The sequence below is a fragment of the Amia ocellicauda genome, unplaced genomic scaffold, assembly GCF_036373705.1.
Source record: "Amia ocellicauda isolate fAmiCal2 unplaced genomic scaffold, fAmiCal2.hap1 HAP1_SCAFFOLD_60, whole genome shotgun sequence".
Lineage (NCBI taxonomy): Eukaryota > Metazoa > Chordata > Actinopteri > Amiiformes > Amiidae > Amia > Amia ocellicauda.
In genome coordinates this window covers 303084-317040 of record NW_027102990.1, presented here as the reverse complement: position 1 = coordinate 317040, position 13957 = coordinate 303084, and the positions used below count along the sequence as shown (strand labels likewise).

General features: G+C 46.2%; 4 non-coding genes and 30 pseudogenes across 4 annotated transcripts; all 34 read left to right on the top strand.

Annotated features, from left to right (window-relative positions):
- Positions 1-1663: 1663 nt before the first annotated feature.
- Positions 1664-1782, top strand: LOC136739151 (uncharacterized; annotated as a pseudogene).
- Positions 1783-2001: 219 nt separating this feature from the next.
- On the top strand, positions 2002-2120 carry LOC136739221 (uncharacterized; annotated as a pseudogene).
- A 218-nt stretch (positions 2121-2338) lies between these two features.
- On the top strand, positions 2339-2457 carry LOC136739344 (uncharacterized; annotated as a pseudogene).
- Positions 2458-2666: 209 nt separating this feature from the next.
- On the top strand, positions 2667-2785 carry LOC136739203 (uncharacterized; annotated as a pseudogene).
- Positions 2786-2994: 209 nt separating this feature from the next.
- LOC136739329 (uncharacterized) lies at positions 2995-3113 on the top strand (annotated as a pseudogene).
- A 221-nt stretch (positions 3114-3334) lies between these two features.
- Positions 3335-3453, top strand: LOC136739125 (uncharacterized; annotated as a pseudogene).
- Positions 3454-3668: 215 nt separating this feature from the next.
- LOC136739289 (uncharacterized) lies at positions 3669-3787 on the top strand (annotated as a pseudogene).
- A 226-nt stretch (positions 3788-4013) lies between these two features.
- Positions 4014-4132, top strand: LOC136739276 (uncharacterized; annotated as a pseudogene).
- A 210-nt stretch (positions 4133-4342) lies between these two features.
- LOC136739110 (uncharacterized) lies at positions 4343-4461 on the top strand (annotated as a pseudogene).
- Positions 4462-4669: 208 nt separating this feature from the next.
- On the top strand, positions 4670-4788 carry LOC136739279 (uncharacterized; annotated as a pseudogene).
- A 209-nt stretch (positions 4789-4997) lies between these two features.
- LOC136739337 (uncharacterized) lies at positions 4998-5116 on the top strand (annotated as a pseudogene).
- A 221-nt stretch (positions 5117-5337) lies between these two features.
- On the top strand, positions 5338-5456 carry LOC136739123 (uncharacterized; annotated as a pseudogene).
- A 215-nt stretch (positions 5457-5671) lies between these two features.
- LOC136739256 (uncharacterized) lies at positions 5672-5790 on the top strand (annotated as a pseudogene).
- Positions 5791-6015: 225 nt separating this feature from the next.
- Positions 6016-6134, top strand: LOC136739373 (5S ribosomal RNA). Its single transcript, XR_010812858.1, has one exon. It is a non-coding gene; the product is annotated as a 5S ribosomal RNA (ribosomal RNA).
- A 556-nt stretch (positions 6135-6690) lies between these two features.
- Positions 6691-6809, top strand: LOC136739211 (uncharacterized; annotated as a pseudogene).
- Positions 6810-7024: 215 nt separating this feature from the next.
- On the top strand, positions 7025-7143 carry LOC136739330 (uncharacterized; annotated as a pseudogene).
- A 212-nt stretch (positions 7144-7355) lies between these two features.
- Positions 7356-7474, top strand: LOC136739343 (uncharacterized; annotated as a pseudogene).
- Positions 7475-7689: 215 nt separating this feature from the next.
- LOC136739115 (5S ribosomal RNA) lies at positions 7690-7808 on the top strand. The gene has a single exon (XR_010812827.1). It is a non-coding gene; the product is annotated as a 5S ribosomal RNA (ribosomal RNA).
- A 211-nt stretch (positions 7809-8019) lies between these two features.
- On the top strand, positions 8020-8138 carry LOC136739262 (uncharacterized; annotated as a pseudogene).
- A 214-nt stretch (positions 8139-8352) lies between these two features.
- LOC136739100 (5S ribosomal RNA) lies at positions 8353-8471 on the top strand. Its single transcript, XR_010812823.1, has one exon. It is a non-coding gene; the product is annotated as a 5S ribosomal RNA (ribosomal RNA).
- Positions 8472-8692: 221 nt separating this feature from the next.
- On the top strand, positions 8693-8811 carry LOC136739184 (uncharacterized; annotated as a pseudogene).
- Positions 8812-9037: 226 nt separating this feature from the next.
- LOC136739306 (uncharacterized) lies at positions 9038-9156 on the top strand (annotated as a pseudogene).
- Positions 9157-9375: 219 nt separating this feature from the next.
- LOC136739148 (uncharacterized) lies at positions 9376-9494 on the top strand (annotated as a pseudogene).
- Positions 9495-9704: 210 nt separating this feature from the next.
- LOC136739134 (uncharacterized) lies at positions 9705-9823 on the top strand (annotated as a pseudogene).
- A 208-nt stretch (positions 9824-10031) lies between these two features.
- On the top strand, positions 10032-10150 carry LOC136739257 (uncharacterized; annotated as a pseudogene).
- Positions 10151-10695: 545 nt separating this feature from the next.
- LOC136739296 (uncharacterized) lies at positions 10696-10814 on the top strand (annotated as a pseudogene).
- Positions 10815-11370: 556 nt separating this feature from the next.
- Positions 11371-11489, top strand: LOC136739122 (uncharacterized; annotated as a pseudogene).
- Positions 11490-11704: 215 nt separating this feature from the next.
- LOC136739295 (uncharacterized) lies at positions 11705-11823 on the top strand (annotated as a pseudogene).
- A 212-nt stretch (positions 11824-12035) lies between these two features.
- Positions 12036-12154, top strand: LOC136739360 (uncharacterized; annotated as a pseudogene).
- A 215-nt stretch (positions 12155-12369) lies between these two features.
- Positions 12370-12488, top strand: LOC136739102 (5S ribosomal RNA). Its single transcript, XR_010812825.1, has one exon. It is a non-coding gene; the product is annotated as a 5S ribosomal RNA (ribosomal RNA).
- Positions 12489-12698: 210 nt separating this feature from the next.
- Positions 12699-12817, top strand: LOC136739272 (uncharacterized; annotated as a pseudogene).
- A 221-nt stretch (positions 12818-13038) lies between these two features.
- LOC136739271 (uncharacterized) lies at positions 13039-13157 on the top strand (annotated as a pseudogene).
- Positions 13158-13376: 219 nt separating this feature from the next.
- LOC136739261 (uncharacterized) lies at positions 13377-13495 on the top strand (annotated as a pseudogene).
- Positions 13496-13718: 223 nt separating this feature from the next.
- On the top strand, positions 13719-13837 carry LOC136739133 (uncharacterized; annotated as a pseudogene).
- Positions 13838-13957: the final 120 nt, after the last annotated feature.

The window sequence follows — 13957 nt, the reverse complement described above, 5'->3', positions numbered from 1 at the left end:
CCCCCACAGTCACCAGATCTCAACCCAATAGAGCATCTTTGGGATGTGGTGGAACGGGAGCTTCGTGCCCTGGATGTGCATCCCACAAATCTCCATCAACTGCAAGATGCTATCCTATCAATATGGGCCAACATTTCTAAAGAATGCTTTCAGCACCTTGTTGAAGCAATGCCACGTAGAATTAAAGCAGTTCTGAAGGCGAAAGGGGGTCAAACACAGTATTAGAATGGTGTTCCTAATAATCCTTTAGGTGAGTTCATCGTAGCTCTTAATACTCTCTTTCTGTCTGGAGGAGATATACACTCACCTAAAGGATTATTAGGAACACCTGTTCAATTTCTCATTAATGCAATTATCTAACCAACCAATCACATGGCAGTTGCTTCAATGCATTTAGGGGTGTGGTCCTGGTCAAGACAATCTCCTGAACTCCAAACTGAATGTCTGAATGGGAAAGAAAGGTGATTTAAACAATTTTGAGCGTGGCATGGTTGTTGGTGCCAGACGGGCCGGTCTGAGTATTTCACAATCTGCTCAATTACTGGGATTTTCACGCACAACCATTTCTAGGGTTTACAAAGAATGGTGTGAAAAGGGAAAAACATCCAGTATGCGGCAGTCCTGTGGGCGAAAATGCCTTGTTGATGCTAGAGCTCAGAGGAGAATGGGCCGACTGATTCAAGCTGATAGAAGAGCAACTTTGACTGAAATAACCACTCGTTACAACCGAGGTATGCAGCAAAGCATTTGTGAAGCCACAACACGTACAACCTTGAGGTGGATGGACTACAACAGCAGAAGACCCCACCGGGTACCACTCATCTCCACTACAAATAGGAAAAAGGGGCTACAATTTGCACAAGCTCACCAAAATTGGACAGTTGAAGACTGGAAAAATGTTGCCTGGTCTGATGAGTCTCGATTTCTGTTGAGACATTCAGATGGTAGAGTCAGAATTTGGCGTAAACAGAATGAGAACATGGATCCATCATGCCTTGTTACCACTGTGCAGGCTGGTGGTGGTGGTGTAATGGTGTGGGGGATGTTTTCTTGGCACACTTTAGGCCCCTTAGTGCTAATTGGGCATCGTTTAAATGCCACGGCCTACCTGAGCATTGTTTCTGACCATGTCCATCCCTTTATGACCACCATGTACCCATCCTCTGATGGCTACTTCCAGCAGGATAATGCACCATGTCACAAAGGTCGAATCATTTCAAATTGGTTTCTTGAACATGACAATGAGTTCACTGTACTAAACTGGCCCCCACAGTCACCAGATCTCAACCCAATAGAGCATCTTTGGGATGTGGTGGAACGGGAGCTTCGTGCCCTGGATGTGCATCCCACAACTGCAAGATGCTATCCTATCAATATGGGCCAACATTTCTAAAGAATGCTTTCAGCACCTTGTTGAATCAATGCCACGTAGAATTAAGGCATTTCTGAAGGTGAAAGGGGGTCAAACACAGTATTAGTATGGTGTTCCTAATAATCCTTTAGGTGAGTGTAATTGAAGTATTGTACACGTACCCGGCTACTTTCAACACCCATTGCTGCACTGATATTTTTCCCTCCATTTTTCTTTATCCATTTTTTTTTTGCTGGAAGTTCCGTCAATACCCGTCAGTCTTTAAGAGACATCATGCAGCCAGGCCTCTTGGCTTGTGGCCACACCGTCCTGAACGCGCCCGATCTCGTCAGATCTCGGAAACTAAACGGGGCAGGGCCTGGTCAGTACTTGGATGGGAGATCTCCTGGAAATACCAGGTGCTGCCAGCTTTTAACGTCTCCTGGGGAACTTCATCGTAGCTCTTAATACTCTCTTTCTGTCTGGAGAAGACATAATTGAAGAATTGTACACGTACCCGGCTACTTTCAACACCCTTTCCTGCACTGATATTTTTCCCTCCATTTTTCTATTTTTTTTTTTTTTTTTTTGCTGGAAATTCCGTCAATACCCGCAAGCCTTTAAGAGACATCATGCAGCCAGGCATCTCGGCTTGCGGCCACACCATCTTGAACGCGCCCGATCTCGTCAGATCTCGGAAGCTAAACGGGGCAGGACCTGGTCAGTACTTAAATGTGAGACCTCCTGGAAATACCAGGTGCTGCCAGCATTTTACGTCTCCTGGGGAACTTCATCGTAGCTCTTAATACTCTCTTTCTGTCTGGAGAAGATATAATTGAAGAATTGTACACGTACCCGGCTACTTTCAACACCCTTTCCTGCACTGATATTTTTCCCTCCATTTTTCTTTTTTTTTTTTTTTTTCTTGCTGGAAATTCCGTCAATACCCGCCAGCCTTTAAGAGACATCATGCAGCCAGACATCTCGGCTTGCGGCCACACCGTCCTGAACGCGCCCTATCTTGTCAGATCTCGGAAGCTAAACGGGGCAGGACCTGGTCGGTACATGAATGTGAGACCTCCTGGAAATACCTGGTGCTGCAAGCTTTTACGTCTCCTGGGTAACTTTATCGTAGCTCTTAATACTCTCTATCTGTCTGGAGGAGATATAATTGAAGTATTGTACACGTACCCGGCTACTTTCAACACCCTGTCCTGCACTGATATTTTTCCCTCTATTTTTCTATTTTTTTTTTGCTGGCAGTTCCGTTGATACCCGCCAGCCTTTAAGAGACATCATGCAGCCAGGCCTCTTGGCTTGAGGCCACACCGTCCTGAAGACGCCCGATCTTGTAAGATCTCGGAAGCTAAACGGGGCAGGACCTGGTCAGTACTTGGATGGGAGACCTCCTGGAAATACCTGGTGCTGCAAGCTTTTACGTCTCCTGGGTAACTTTATCGTAGCTCTTAATTCTCTCATTCAGTCTGGAGGAGATATAATTGAAGAATTGTACATGTACCCGGCTACTTTCAACACCCTGTCCTGCACTGATATTTTTCCCTCTATTTTTCTTTTTTTTTTTTGCTGGCAGTTCCGTTGATACCCGCCAGCCTTTAAGAGACATCATGCAACCAGGCCTCTTGGCATGAGGCCACACCGTCCTGAAGACGCAAGATCTCGTCAGATCTCGGAAGAAAAACTGGGCAGGGCCTGGTCAGTAATTGGATGGGTGACCTCCTGGAAATACCAGGTGCTGCAAGCTTTTTACATCTCCTGGGTAACTTCAGCGTAGCTCTTAATACTCTCATTCAGTCTGGAGGAGATATAATTGAAGAATTGTACATGTACCCGGCTACTTTCAACACCCTGTCCTGCACTGATATTTTTCCCTCCATTTTTCTATTTATTTATTTTTTATTTTTTGCTGGAAGTTCCGTCAATACCCGCCAGCCTTTAAGAGACATCAAGCAGCCAGACATCTCGGCTTGCGGCCACACCGTCCTGAACGCGCCCGATCTCGTCAGATCTCGGAAGCTAAACGGGGCAGGACCTGGTCAGTACTTGAATGTGAGACCTCCTGGAAATACCTGGTGCTGCAAGCTTTTACGTCTCCTGGGTAACTTTATCGTAGCTCTTAATACTCTCTATCTGTCTGGAGGAGATATAATTGAAGAATTGTACACGTACCCGGCTACCTTCAACACGCTTTGCTGCACTGATATTTTTCCCTCCATTTTTCTTTTTTCTTTTGTTTTTTGCTGGAAGTTCCATCAATACCCTCCAGCCTTTAAGAGACATCATGCAGCCAGGCCTCTTGGCTAGAGGCCACACCGTCCTGAAGACGCAAGATCTCGTCAGATCTCGGAAGCTAAACGGGGCAGGGCCTGGTCAGTACTTGGATGGGAGACCTCCTAGAAATACCAGGTGCTGCAAGCTTTTTACGTCTCCTGGGTAACTTCATCGTAGCTCTTAATACTCTCTTTCTGTCTCCAGGAGATATAATTGAAGAATTGTACACGTACCCGGCTACTTTCAAAACCCATTACTGCACTGATATTTTTCCCTCCATTTTTCTTTTTCTTTTTTTTTTTTTTTTTTTTTTGCTGGAAGTTCCGTCAATACCCGCCAGCCATTAAGAGACATCATGCAGCCAGGCGTCTCGGCTTGCGGCCACACCGTCCTGAACGCGCCCGATCTCGTCAGATCTCGGAATTTAAACGGGGCAGGGCCTGGTCAGTACTCTTATGGGTTACCATCTGGAAATACGAGGTGCTGCAAACTTTTTACGTCTCCTGGGAAACTTCATCGTAGCTCTTAATACTCTCTATCTGTCTGGAGGAGATATAATTGAGAAATTGTACACGTACACGGCTACTTTCATCGTCCTTTGCTGCACTGGTATTTTTCCCTCTATTTTTTTTTTTTTTTTTTTCTGGCAGTTCCGTCAATACCCGCCAGCCTTTAAGAGACATCATGCAGCCAGGCGTCTCGGCTTGCGGCCACACCATCCTGAACGCGCCCGATCTCGTCAGATCTCGGAAGCTAAACGGGGCAGGACCTGGTCAGTACTTGAATGTGAGACCTCCTGGAAATACCTGGTGCTGCAAGCTTTTACGTCTCCTGGGTAACTTCATCGTAGCTCTTAATACTCTCTTTCTGTCTGGAGGAGATATAATTCAAGTATTGTACACGTACCCGGCTACTTTCAACACCCTTTGCTGCACTGGTATTTCTCCCTCCATTTCTCTTTTTTTTTTTGCTGGCAGTTCCGTCAATACCCGCCAGCCTTTAAGAGACATCATGCAGCCAGGCATCTTGGCTTGCGGCCACACCGTCCTGAACGCGTCCGATCTCGTAAGATCTCGGAAACTGAGTGTGGCAGGGCCTGGTCAGTACTTGGATGGGAGACCTCCTGGAAATACCTGGTGCTGCAAGCTTTTACGTCTCCTGGGTAACTTTATCGTAGCTCTTAATTCTCTCATTCAGTCTGGAGGAGATATAATTGAAGAATTGTACATGTACCCGGCTACTTTCAACACCCTGTCCTGCACTGATATTTTTCCCTCTATTTTTCTTTTTTTTTTTTGCTGGCAGTTCCGTTGATACCCGCCAGCCTTTAAGAGACATCATGCAGCCAGGCCTCTTGGCTTGAGGCCACACCGTCCTGAAGACGCAAGATCTCGTCAGATCTCGGAAGAAATACTGGGCAGGGCCTGGTCAGTAATTGGATGGGTGACCTCCTGGAAATACCAGGTGCTGCAAGCTTTTTACATCTCCTGGGTAACTTCAGCGTAGCTCTTAATACTCTCATTCAGTCTGGAGGAGATATAATTGAAGAATTGTACATGTACCCGGCTACTTTCAACACCCTGTCCTGCACTGATATTTTTCCCTCCATTTTTCTATTTATTTATTTTTTATTTTTTGCTGGAAGTTCCGTCAATACCCGCCAGCCTTTAAGAGACATCATGCAGCCAGACATCTCGGCTTGCGGCCACACCGTCCTGAACGCGCCCGATCTCGTCAGATCTCGGAAGCTAAACGGGGCAGGACCTGGTCAGTACTTGAATGTGAGACCTCCTGGAAATACCTGGTGCTGCAAGCTTTTACGTCTCCTGGGTAACTTTATCGTAGCTCTTAATACTCTCTATCTGTCTGGAGGAGATATAATTGAAGAATTGTACACGTACCCGGCTACCTTCAACACGCTTTGCTGCACTGATATTTTTCCCTCCATTTTTCTTTTTTCTTTTGTTTTTTGCTGGAAGTTCCATCAATACCCTCCAGCCTTTAAGAGACATCATGCAGCCAGGCCTCTTGGCTTGAGGCCACACCGTCCTGAAGATGCAAGATCTCGTCAGATCTCGGAAGCTAAACGGGGCAGGGCCTGGTCAGTACTTGGATGGGAGACCTCCTGGAAATACCTGGTGCTGCAAGCTTTTACATCTCCTGGGTAACTTTATCGTAGCTCTTAATACTCTCTTTCTGTCTGGAGGAGATATAATTGAAGAATTGTACACGTACCCGGCTACTTTCAAAACCCATTACTGCACTGATATTTTTCCCTCCATTTTTCTTTTTCTTTTTTTTTTTTTTTTTTTTTTGCTGGAAGTTCCGTCAATACCCGCCAGCCATTAAGAGACATCATGCAGCCAGGCGTCTCGGCTTGCGGCCACACCATCCTGAACGCGCCCGATCTCGTCAGATCTCGGAAGCTAAACGGGGCAGGGCCTGGTCAGTACTTGGATCGGAGACCTCCTGGAAATACCAGGTGCTGCAAGCTTTTTACGTCTGCTGGATAAGTTTATCGTAGCTCTTAATACTCTCTTTCTGTCTGGAGGAGATATAATTGAAGTATTGTACACGTACCCGGCTACTTTCAACACCCATTGCTGCACTGATATTTTTCCCTCCATTTTTCTTTTTCTTTATTATTTTTTCTGGAAGTTCCGTCAATATCCGCCAGCCTTTAAGAGACATCATGCAACCAGGCCTCTCGGCTTGCGGACACACAGTCCTGAACGAGCCCGATCTCGGAAGATCTCGGAAACTAAACGGGGCAGGACCTGGTCAGTACTTGGATGGGAGATCTTCTGGAAATACCAGGTGCTGCCAACTTTTTACGTCTCCTGGGAAACTTCATCGTAGCTCTTAATACTCTCTTTCTGTCTGGAGAATATATAATTGAAGAATTGTACACGTACCCGGCTACTTTCAAAACCCTGTCTTGCACTGATATTTTTCCCTCCATTTTTCTATTTATTTATTTTTTAATTTTTGCTGGAAGTTCCGTCAATACCCGCCAGCCTTTAAGAGACATCATGCAGCCAGACATCTCGGCTTGCGGCCACACCGTCCTGAACGCGCCCGATCTCGTCAGATCTCGGAAGCTAAACGGGGCAGGACCTGGTCAGTACTTGAATTTGAGACCTCCTGGAAATACCTGGTGCTGCAAGCTTTTACGTCTCCTGGGTAACTTTATCGTAGCTCTTAATACTCTCTATCTGTCTGGAGGAGATATAATTGAAGAATTGTACACGTACCCGGCTACCTTCAACACGCTTTGCTGCACTGATATTTTTCCCTCCATTTTTCTTTTTTCTTTTGTTTTTTGCTGGAAGTTCCATCAATACCCTCCAGCCTTTAAGAGACATCATGCAGCCAGGCCTCTTGGCTTGAGGCCACACCGTCCTGAAGACGCAAGATCTCGTCAGATCTCGGAAGCTAAACGGGGCAGGGCCTGGTCAGTACTTGGATGGCTGACCTCCTAGAAATACCAGGTGCTGCAAGATTTTTACGTCTCCTGGGTAACTTCATCGTAGCTCTTAATACTCTCTTTCTGTCTCCAGGAGATATAATTGAAGAATTGTACACGTACCCGGCTACTTTCAACACCCTTTCCTGCACTGATATTTTTCCCTCCATTTTTCTATTTTTTTTTTTTGCTGGAAATTCCGTCAATACCCGCCAGCCTTTAAGAGACATCATGCAGCCAGGCGTCTCGGCTTGCGGCCACGACATCCTGAACTCGCCCGATCTCGTCAGATCTTGGAAGCTAAACGGGGCAGTACCTGGTCGGTACATGAATGTGAGACCTCCTGGAAATACCTGGTGCTGCAAGCTTTTACGTCTCCTGGGTAACTTTATCGTAGCTCTTAATACTCTCTATCTGTCTGGAGGAGATATAATTGAAGTACTGTACACGTACCCAGCTACTGTCAACACCCTTTGCTGCACTGATATTTTTCCATCCATTTTTCTTTTTTTTTTTTTTTTTTGCTGGAAGTTCCGTCAATACCCGCCAACCTTTAAGAGACATCATGCAGCCAGGCCTCTCGGCTTGCGGCCACACCGTCCTGAATGCGCCCGATCTCGTCAGATCTCGGAAGCTAAACGGGGCAGGGCCTGGTCAGTACTTGGATGGGAGACCTCCTAGAAATACCAGGTGCTGCAAGCCTTTTACGTCTCCTGGGTAACTTCATCGTAGCTCTTAATACTCTCTATCTGTCTCCAGGAGATATAATTGAAGAATTGTACACGTACTAGGCTACTTTCAACACCCTTTGCTGCACTGGTATATTTCCCTCTATTTTTCGTTTTTTTTTTTTGCTGGCAGTTCCGTCAATACCCGTCAGCCTTTAAGAGACATCATGCAGCCAGGCATCTCGGCTTGCGGCCACACCATCCTGAACGCGCCCGATCTCGTCAGATCTCGGAAGCTGAACGGGGCAGGACCTGGTCAGTACATGAATGTGAGACCTCCTGGAAATACCTGGTGCTGCAAGCTTTTACGTCTCCTGGGTAACTTTATCGTAGCTCTTAATACTCTCTATCTGTCTGGAGGAGATATAATTGAAGTATTGTACACGTACCCAGCTACTGTCAACATCCTTTGCTGCACTGATATTTTTCCATCCATTTTTCTTTTTTTTTTTTTTTTTGCTGGAAGTTCCGTCAATACCCGCCAACCTTTAAGAGACTTCATGCAGCCAGGCCTCTTGGCTTGCGGCCACACCGTCCTGAACGCGCCCGATCTTGTAAGATCTCGGAAGCTAAACGGGGCAGGACCTGGTCAGTACTTGGATGGGAGACCTCCTGGAAATACCTGGTGCTGCAAGCTTTTACGTCTCCTGGGTAACTTTATCGTAGCTCTTAATTCTCTCTTTCTGTCTGGAGGAGATATAATTGAAGAATTGAACACGTATCCGGCTACTTTCAACACCCTTTGCTGCACTGATATTTTTCCCTCCATTTTTCTATTTTTTTTTTTTTTTTTTTTCTGCTGGAAGTTCCGTCAATACTTGCCAGCCTTTAAGAGACATCATGCAGCCAGGCCTCTTGGCTTGCGGCCACACCGTCCTGAACGCGCCTGATCTCATCATATCTCGGAAGCTAAACGGGGCAGGGCCTGGTCAGTACTTGGATGGCTGACCTCCTAGAAATACCAGGTGCTGCAAGCTTTTTACGTCTCCTGGGTAACTTCATCGTAGCTCTTAATACTCTCTTTCTGTCTGGAGGAGATATAATTGAAGAATTGTACACGTACCCGGCTACTTTCAAAACCCATTACTGCACTGATATTTTTCCCTCCATTTTTCTTTTTCTTTTTTTTTTTTTTTTTATTTTGCTGGAAGTTCCGTCAATACCCGCCAGCCATTAAGAGACATCATGCAGCCAGGCCTCTCGGCTTGCGGCCACACCGTCCTGAACGCGCCCGATCTCGTCAGATCTCAGAATTTAAACGGGGCAGGGCCTGGTCAGTACTTTTATGGGTTACCTTCTGGAAATACGAGGTGCTGCAAACTTTTTACGTCTCCTGGGTAACTTCATCGTAGCTCTTAATTCTCTCTTTCTGTCTGGAGGAGATATAATTGAAGAATTGTACATGTACCCGGCTACTTTCAACAGCCTTTGCTGCACTGATATTTTTCCCTCCATTTTTCTTTTTTTTTTTTTTTTTTCTTGCTGGAAGTTCCGTCAATACCCGCCAGCCTTTAAGAGACATCATGCAGCCAGGCCTCTTGGCTTGCGGCCACATTGTCCTGAACGCGCCTGATCTCGTTAGATCTCGGAAGCTAAACGGGGCAGGGCCTGATCAGTACTTGGATGGGAGACCTCCAGGAAATACCTGGTGCTGCAAGCTTTTTACGTCTCCTGGGAAACTTCATCGTAGCTCTTAATACTCTCTATCTGTCTGGAGGTGTTATAATTGAGAAATTGTACACGTACCCGGCTACTTTCATCAGCCTTTGCTGCACTGGTATTTTTCCCTCTATTTTTTTTTTTTTTTTTTGCTGGCAGTTCCGTCAATACCCGCCAGCCTTTAAGAGACATCATGCAGCCAGGCGTCTTGGCTTGCGGCCACACCATCCTGAACGCGCCCGATCTCGTCAGATCTCGGAAGCTAAACGGGGCAGGACCTGGTCAGTACTTGAATGTGAGACCTCCTGGAAATACCTGGTGCTGCAGGCTTTTACGTCTCTTGGGTAACTTCATCGTAGCTCTTAATACTCTCTTTCTGTCTAGAGGAGATATAATTCAAGTATTGTACACGTACCCGGCTACTTTCAACACCCTTTGCTGCACTGGTATTTCTCCCTCCATTTCTCTTTTTTTTTTTGCTGGCAGTTCCGTCAATACCCGCCAGCCTTTAAGAGACATCATGCAGCCAGGCATCTCGGCTTGCGGCCACACCGTCCTGAACGCGCCCGATCTCGTAAGATCTCGGAAACTGAGTGGGGCAGGGCCTGGTCAGTACTTGTATGGGAGACTTCCTGGAAATACCAGGTGCTGCAAGCTTTTTACGTCTGCTGGGTAAGTTTATCGTAGCTCTTAATACTCTCTTTCTGTCTGGAGGAGATATAATTGAAGTATTGTACACGTACCCGGCTACTTTCAACACCCATTGCTGCACTGATATTTTTCCCTCCATTTTTCTTTTTCTTTATTATTTTTTCTGGAAGTTCCGTCAATATCCGCCAGCCTTTAAGAGACATCATGCAACCTGGCCTCTCGGCTTGCGGACACACAGTCCTGAACAAACCCGATCTCGGAAGATCTCGGAAACTAAACGGGGCAGGACCTGGTCAGTACTTGGATGGGAGATCTTCTGGAAATACCAGGTGCTGCCAACTTTTTACGTCTCCTGGGAAACTTCATCGTAGCTCTTAATACTCTCTTTCAGTCTGGAGAATATATAATTGAAGAATTGTACACGTACCCGGCTACTTTCAAAACCCTTTGCTGCACTGGTATTTTTCCCTCTATTTTTCTTTTTTTTTTTTGCTGGCAGTTCCGTTGATACCCGCCAGCCTTTAAGAGACATCATGCAGCCAGGCCTCTTGGCTTGAGGCCACACCGTCCTGAAGACGCAAGATCTCGTCAGATCTCGGAAGAAAAACTGGGCAGGGCCTGGTCAGTAATTGGATGGGTGACCTCCTGGAAATACCAGGTGCTGCAAGCTTTTTACATCTCCTGGGTAACTTCAGCGTAGCTCTTAATACTCTCATTCAGTCTGGAGGAGATATAATTGAAGTATTGTACACATACCCGGCTACTTTCAACACCCATTGCTGCACTGATATTTTTCCCTCCATTTTTCTTTTTCTTTATTATTTTTTCTGGAAGTTCCGTCAATATCCGCCAGCCTTTAAGAGACATCATGCAACCAGGCCTCTCGGCTTGCGGACACACAGTCCTGAACGAGCCCGATCTCGGAAGATCTCGGAAACTAAACGGGGCAGGACCTGGTCAGTACTTGGATGGGAGATCTTCTGGAAATACCAGGTGCTGCCAACTTTTTACGTCTCCTGGGAAACTTCATCGTAGCTCTTAATACTCTCTTTCTGTCTGGAGAATATATAATTGAAGAAATGTACACGTACCCGGCTACTTTCAAAACCCTGTCCTGCACTGATATTTGTCCCTCCATTTTTCTATTTATTTATTTTTTATATTTTGCTGGAAGTTCCGTCAATACCCGCCAGCCTTTAAGAGACATCATGCAGCCAGACATCTCGGCTTGCGGCCACACCGTCCTGAACGCGCCCGATCTCGTCAGATCTCGGAAGCTAAACGGGGCAGGACCTGGTCAGTACTTGAATGTGAGACCTCCTGGAAATACCTGGTGCTGCAAGCTTTTACGTCTCCTGGGTAACTTTATCGTAGCTCTTAATACTCTCTATCTGTCTGGAGGAGATATAATTGAAGAATTGTACACGTACCCGGCTACCTTCAACACGCTTTGCTGCACTGATATTTTTCCCTCCATTTTTCTTTTTTCTTTTGTTTTTTGCTGGAAGTTCCATCAATACCCTCCAGCCTTTAAGAGACATCATGCAGCCAGGCCTCTTGGCTTGAGGCCACACCGTCCTGAAGACGCAAGATCTCGTCAGATCTCGGAAGCTAAACGGGGCAGGGCCTGGTCAGTACTTGGATGGCTGACCTCCTAGAAATACCAGGTGCTGCAAGCTTTTTACGTCTCCTGGGTAACTTCATCGTAGCTCTTAATACTCTCTTTCTGTCTCCAGGAGATATAATTGAAGAATTGTACACGTACCCGGCTACTTTCAACACCCTTTCCTGCACTGATATTTTTCCCTCCATTTTTCTATTTTTTTTTTTTGCTGGAAATTCCGTCAATACCCGCCAGCCTTTAAGAGACATCATGCAGCCAGGCGTCTCGGCTTGCGGCCACGACATCCTGAACTCGCCCGATCTCGTCAGATCTTGGAAGCTAAACGGGGCAGGACCTGGTCGGTACATGAATGTGAGACCTCCTGGAAATACCTGGTGCTGCAAGCTTTTACGTCTCCTGGGTAACTTTATCGTAGCTCTTAATACTCTCTATCTGTCTGGAGGAGATATAATTGAAGTATTGTACACGTACCCAGCTACTGTCAACACCCTTTGCTGCACTGATATTTTTCCATCCATTTTTCTTTTTTTTTTTTTTTTTTGCTGGAAGTTCCGTCAATACCCGCCAACCTTTAAGAGACATCATGCAGCCAGGCCTCTCGGCTTGCGGCCACACCGTCCTGAATGCGCCCGATCTCGTCAGATCTCGGAAGCTAAACGGGGCAGGGCCTGGTCAGTACTTGGATGGGAGACCTCCTAGAAATACCAGGTGCTGCAAGCCTTTTACGTCTCCTGGGTAACTTCATCGTAGCTCTTAATACTCTCTATCTGTCTCCAGGAGATATAATTGAAGAATTGTACACGTACTAGGCTACTTTCAACACCCTTTGCTGCACTGGTATATTTCCCTCTATTTTTCGTTTTTTTTTTTGCTGGCAGTTCCGTCAATACCCGCCAGCCTTTAAGAGACATCATGCAGCCAGGCATCTTGGCTTGCGGCCACACCGTCCTGAACGCGCCCGATCTCGTCAGATCTCGGAATTTAAACGGGGCAGGGCCTGGTCAGTACTCTTATGGGTTACCTTCTGGAAATACGAGGTGCTGCAAACTTTTTACGTCTCCTGGGTAACTTCATCGTAGCTCTTAATTCTCTCTTTCTGTCTGGAGGAGATATAATTGAAGAATTGTACACGTACCCGGCTACTTTCAACACCCTTTGCTGCACTGATATTTTTCCATCCATTTTTCTATTTTTTTTTTTTTTTTTTTTTGCTGGAAGTTCCGTCAATACTTGCCAGCCTTTAAGAGACATCATGCAGCCAGGTCTCTTGGCTTGCGGCCACACCGTCCTGAACGCGCCCGATCTCGTCAGATCTCGGAATTTAAACGGGGCAGGGCCTGGTCAGTACTCTTATGGGTTACCTTCTGGAAATACGAGGTGCTGCAAACTTTTTACGTCTCCTGGGTAACTTCATCGTAGCTCTTAATTCTCTCTTTCTGTCTGGAGGAGATATAATTGAAGAATTGTACATGTACCCGGCTACTTTCAACAGCCTTTGCTGCACTGATATTTTTCCCTCCATTTTTCTTTTTTTTTTTTTTTTTTTTTGCTGGAAGTTCCGTCAATACCCGCCAGCCTTTAAGAGACATCATGCAGCAAGGCATCTCGGCTTGCGGCCACACCATCCTGAACGCGCCCGATCTCGTCAGATCTCGGAAGCTGAACGGGGCAGGACCTGGTCAGTACATGAATGTGAGACCTCCTGGAAATACCTGGTGCTGCAAGCTTTTACGTCTCCTGGGTAACTTTATCGTAGCTCTTAATACTCTCTATCTGTCTGGAGGAGATATAATTGAAGTATTGTACACGTACCCAGCTACTGTCAACATCCTTTGCTGCACTGATATTTTTCCATCCATTTTTCTTTTTTTTTTTTTTTTTTTTTTTTTTGCTGGAAGTTCCGTCAATACCCGCCAACCTTTAAGAGACATTATGCAGCCAGGCCTCTCGGCTTGCGGCCACACCGTCCTGAACGCGCCCGATCTTGTAAGGTCTCGGAAGCTAAACGGGGCAGGACCTGGTCAGTACTTGGATGGGAGACCTCCTGGAAATACCTGGTGCTGCAAGCTTTTACGTCTCCTGGGTAACTTTATCGTAGCTCTTAATTTTCTCTTTCTGTCTGGAGGAGATATAATTGAAGAATTGTACACGTACCCGGCTACTTTCAACACCCTTTGCTGCACTGATAT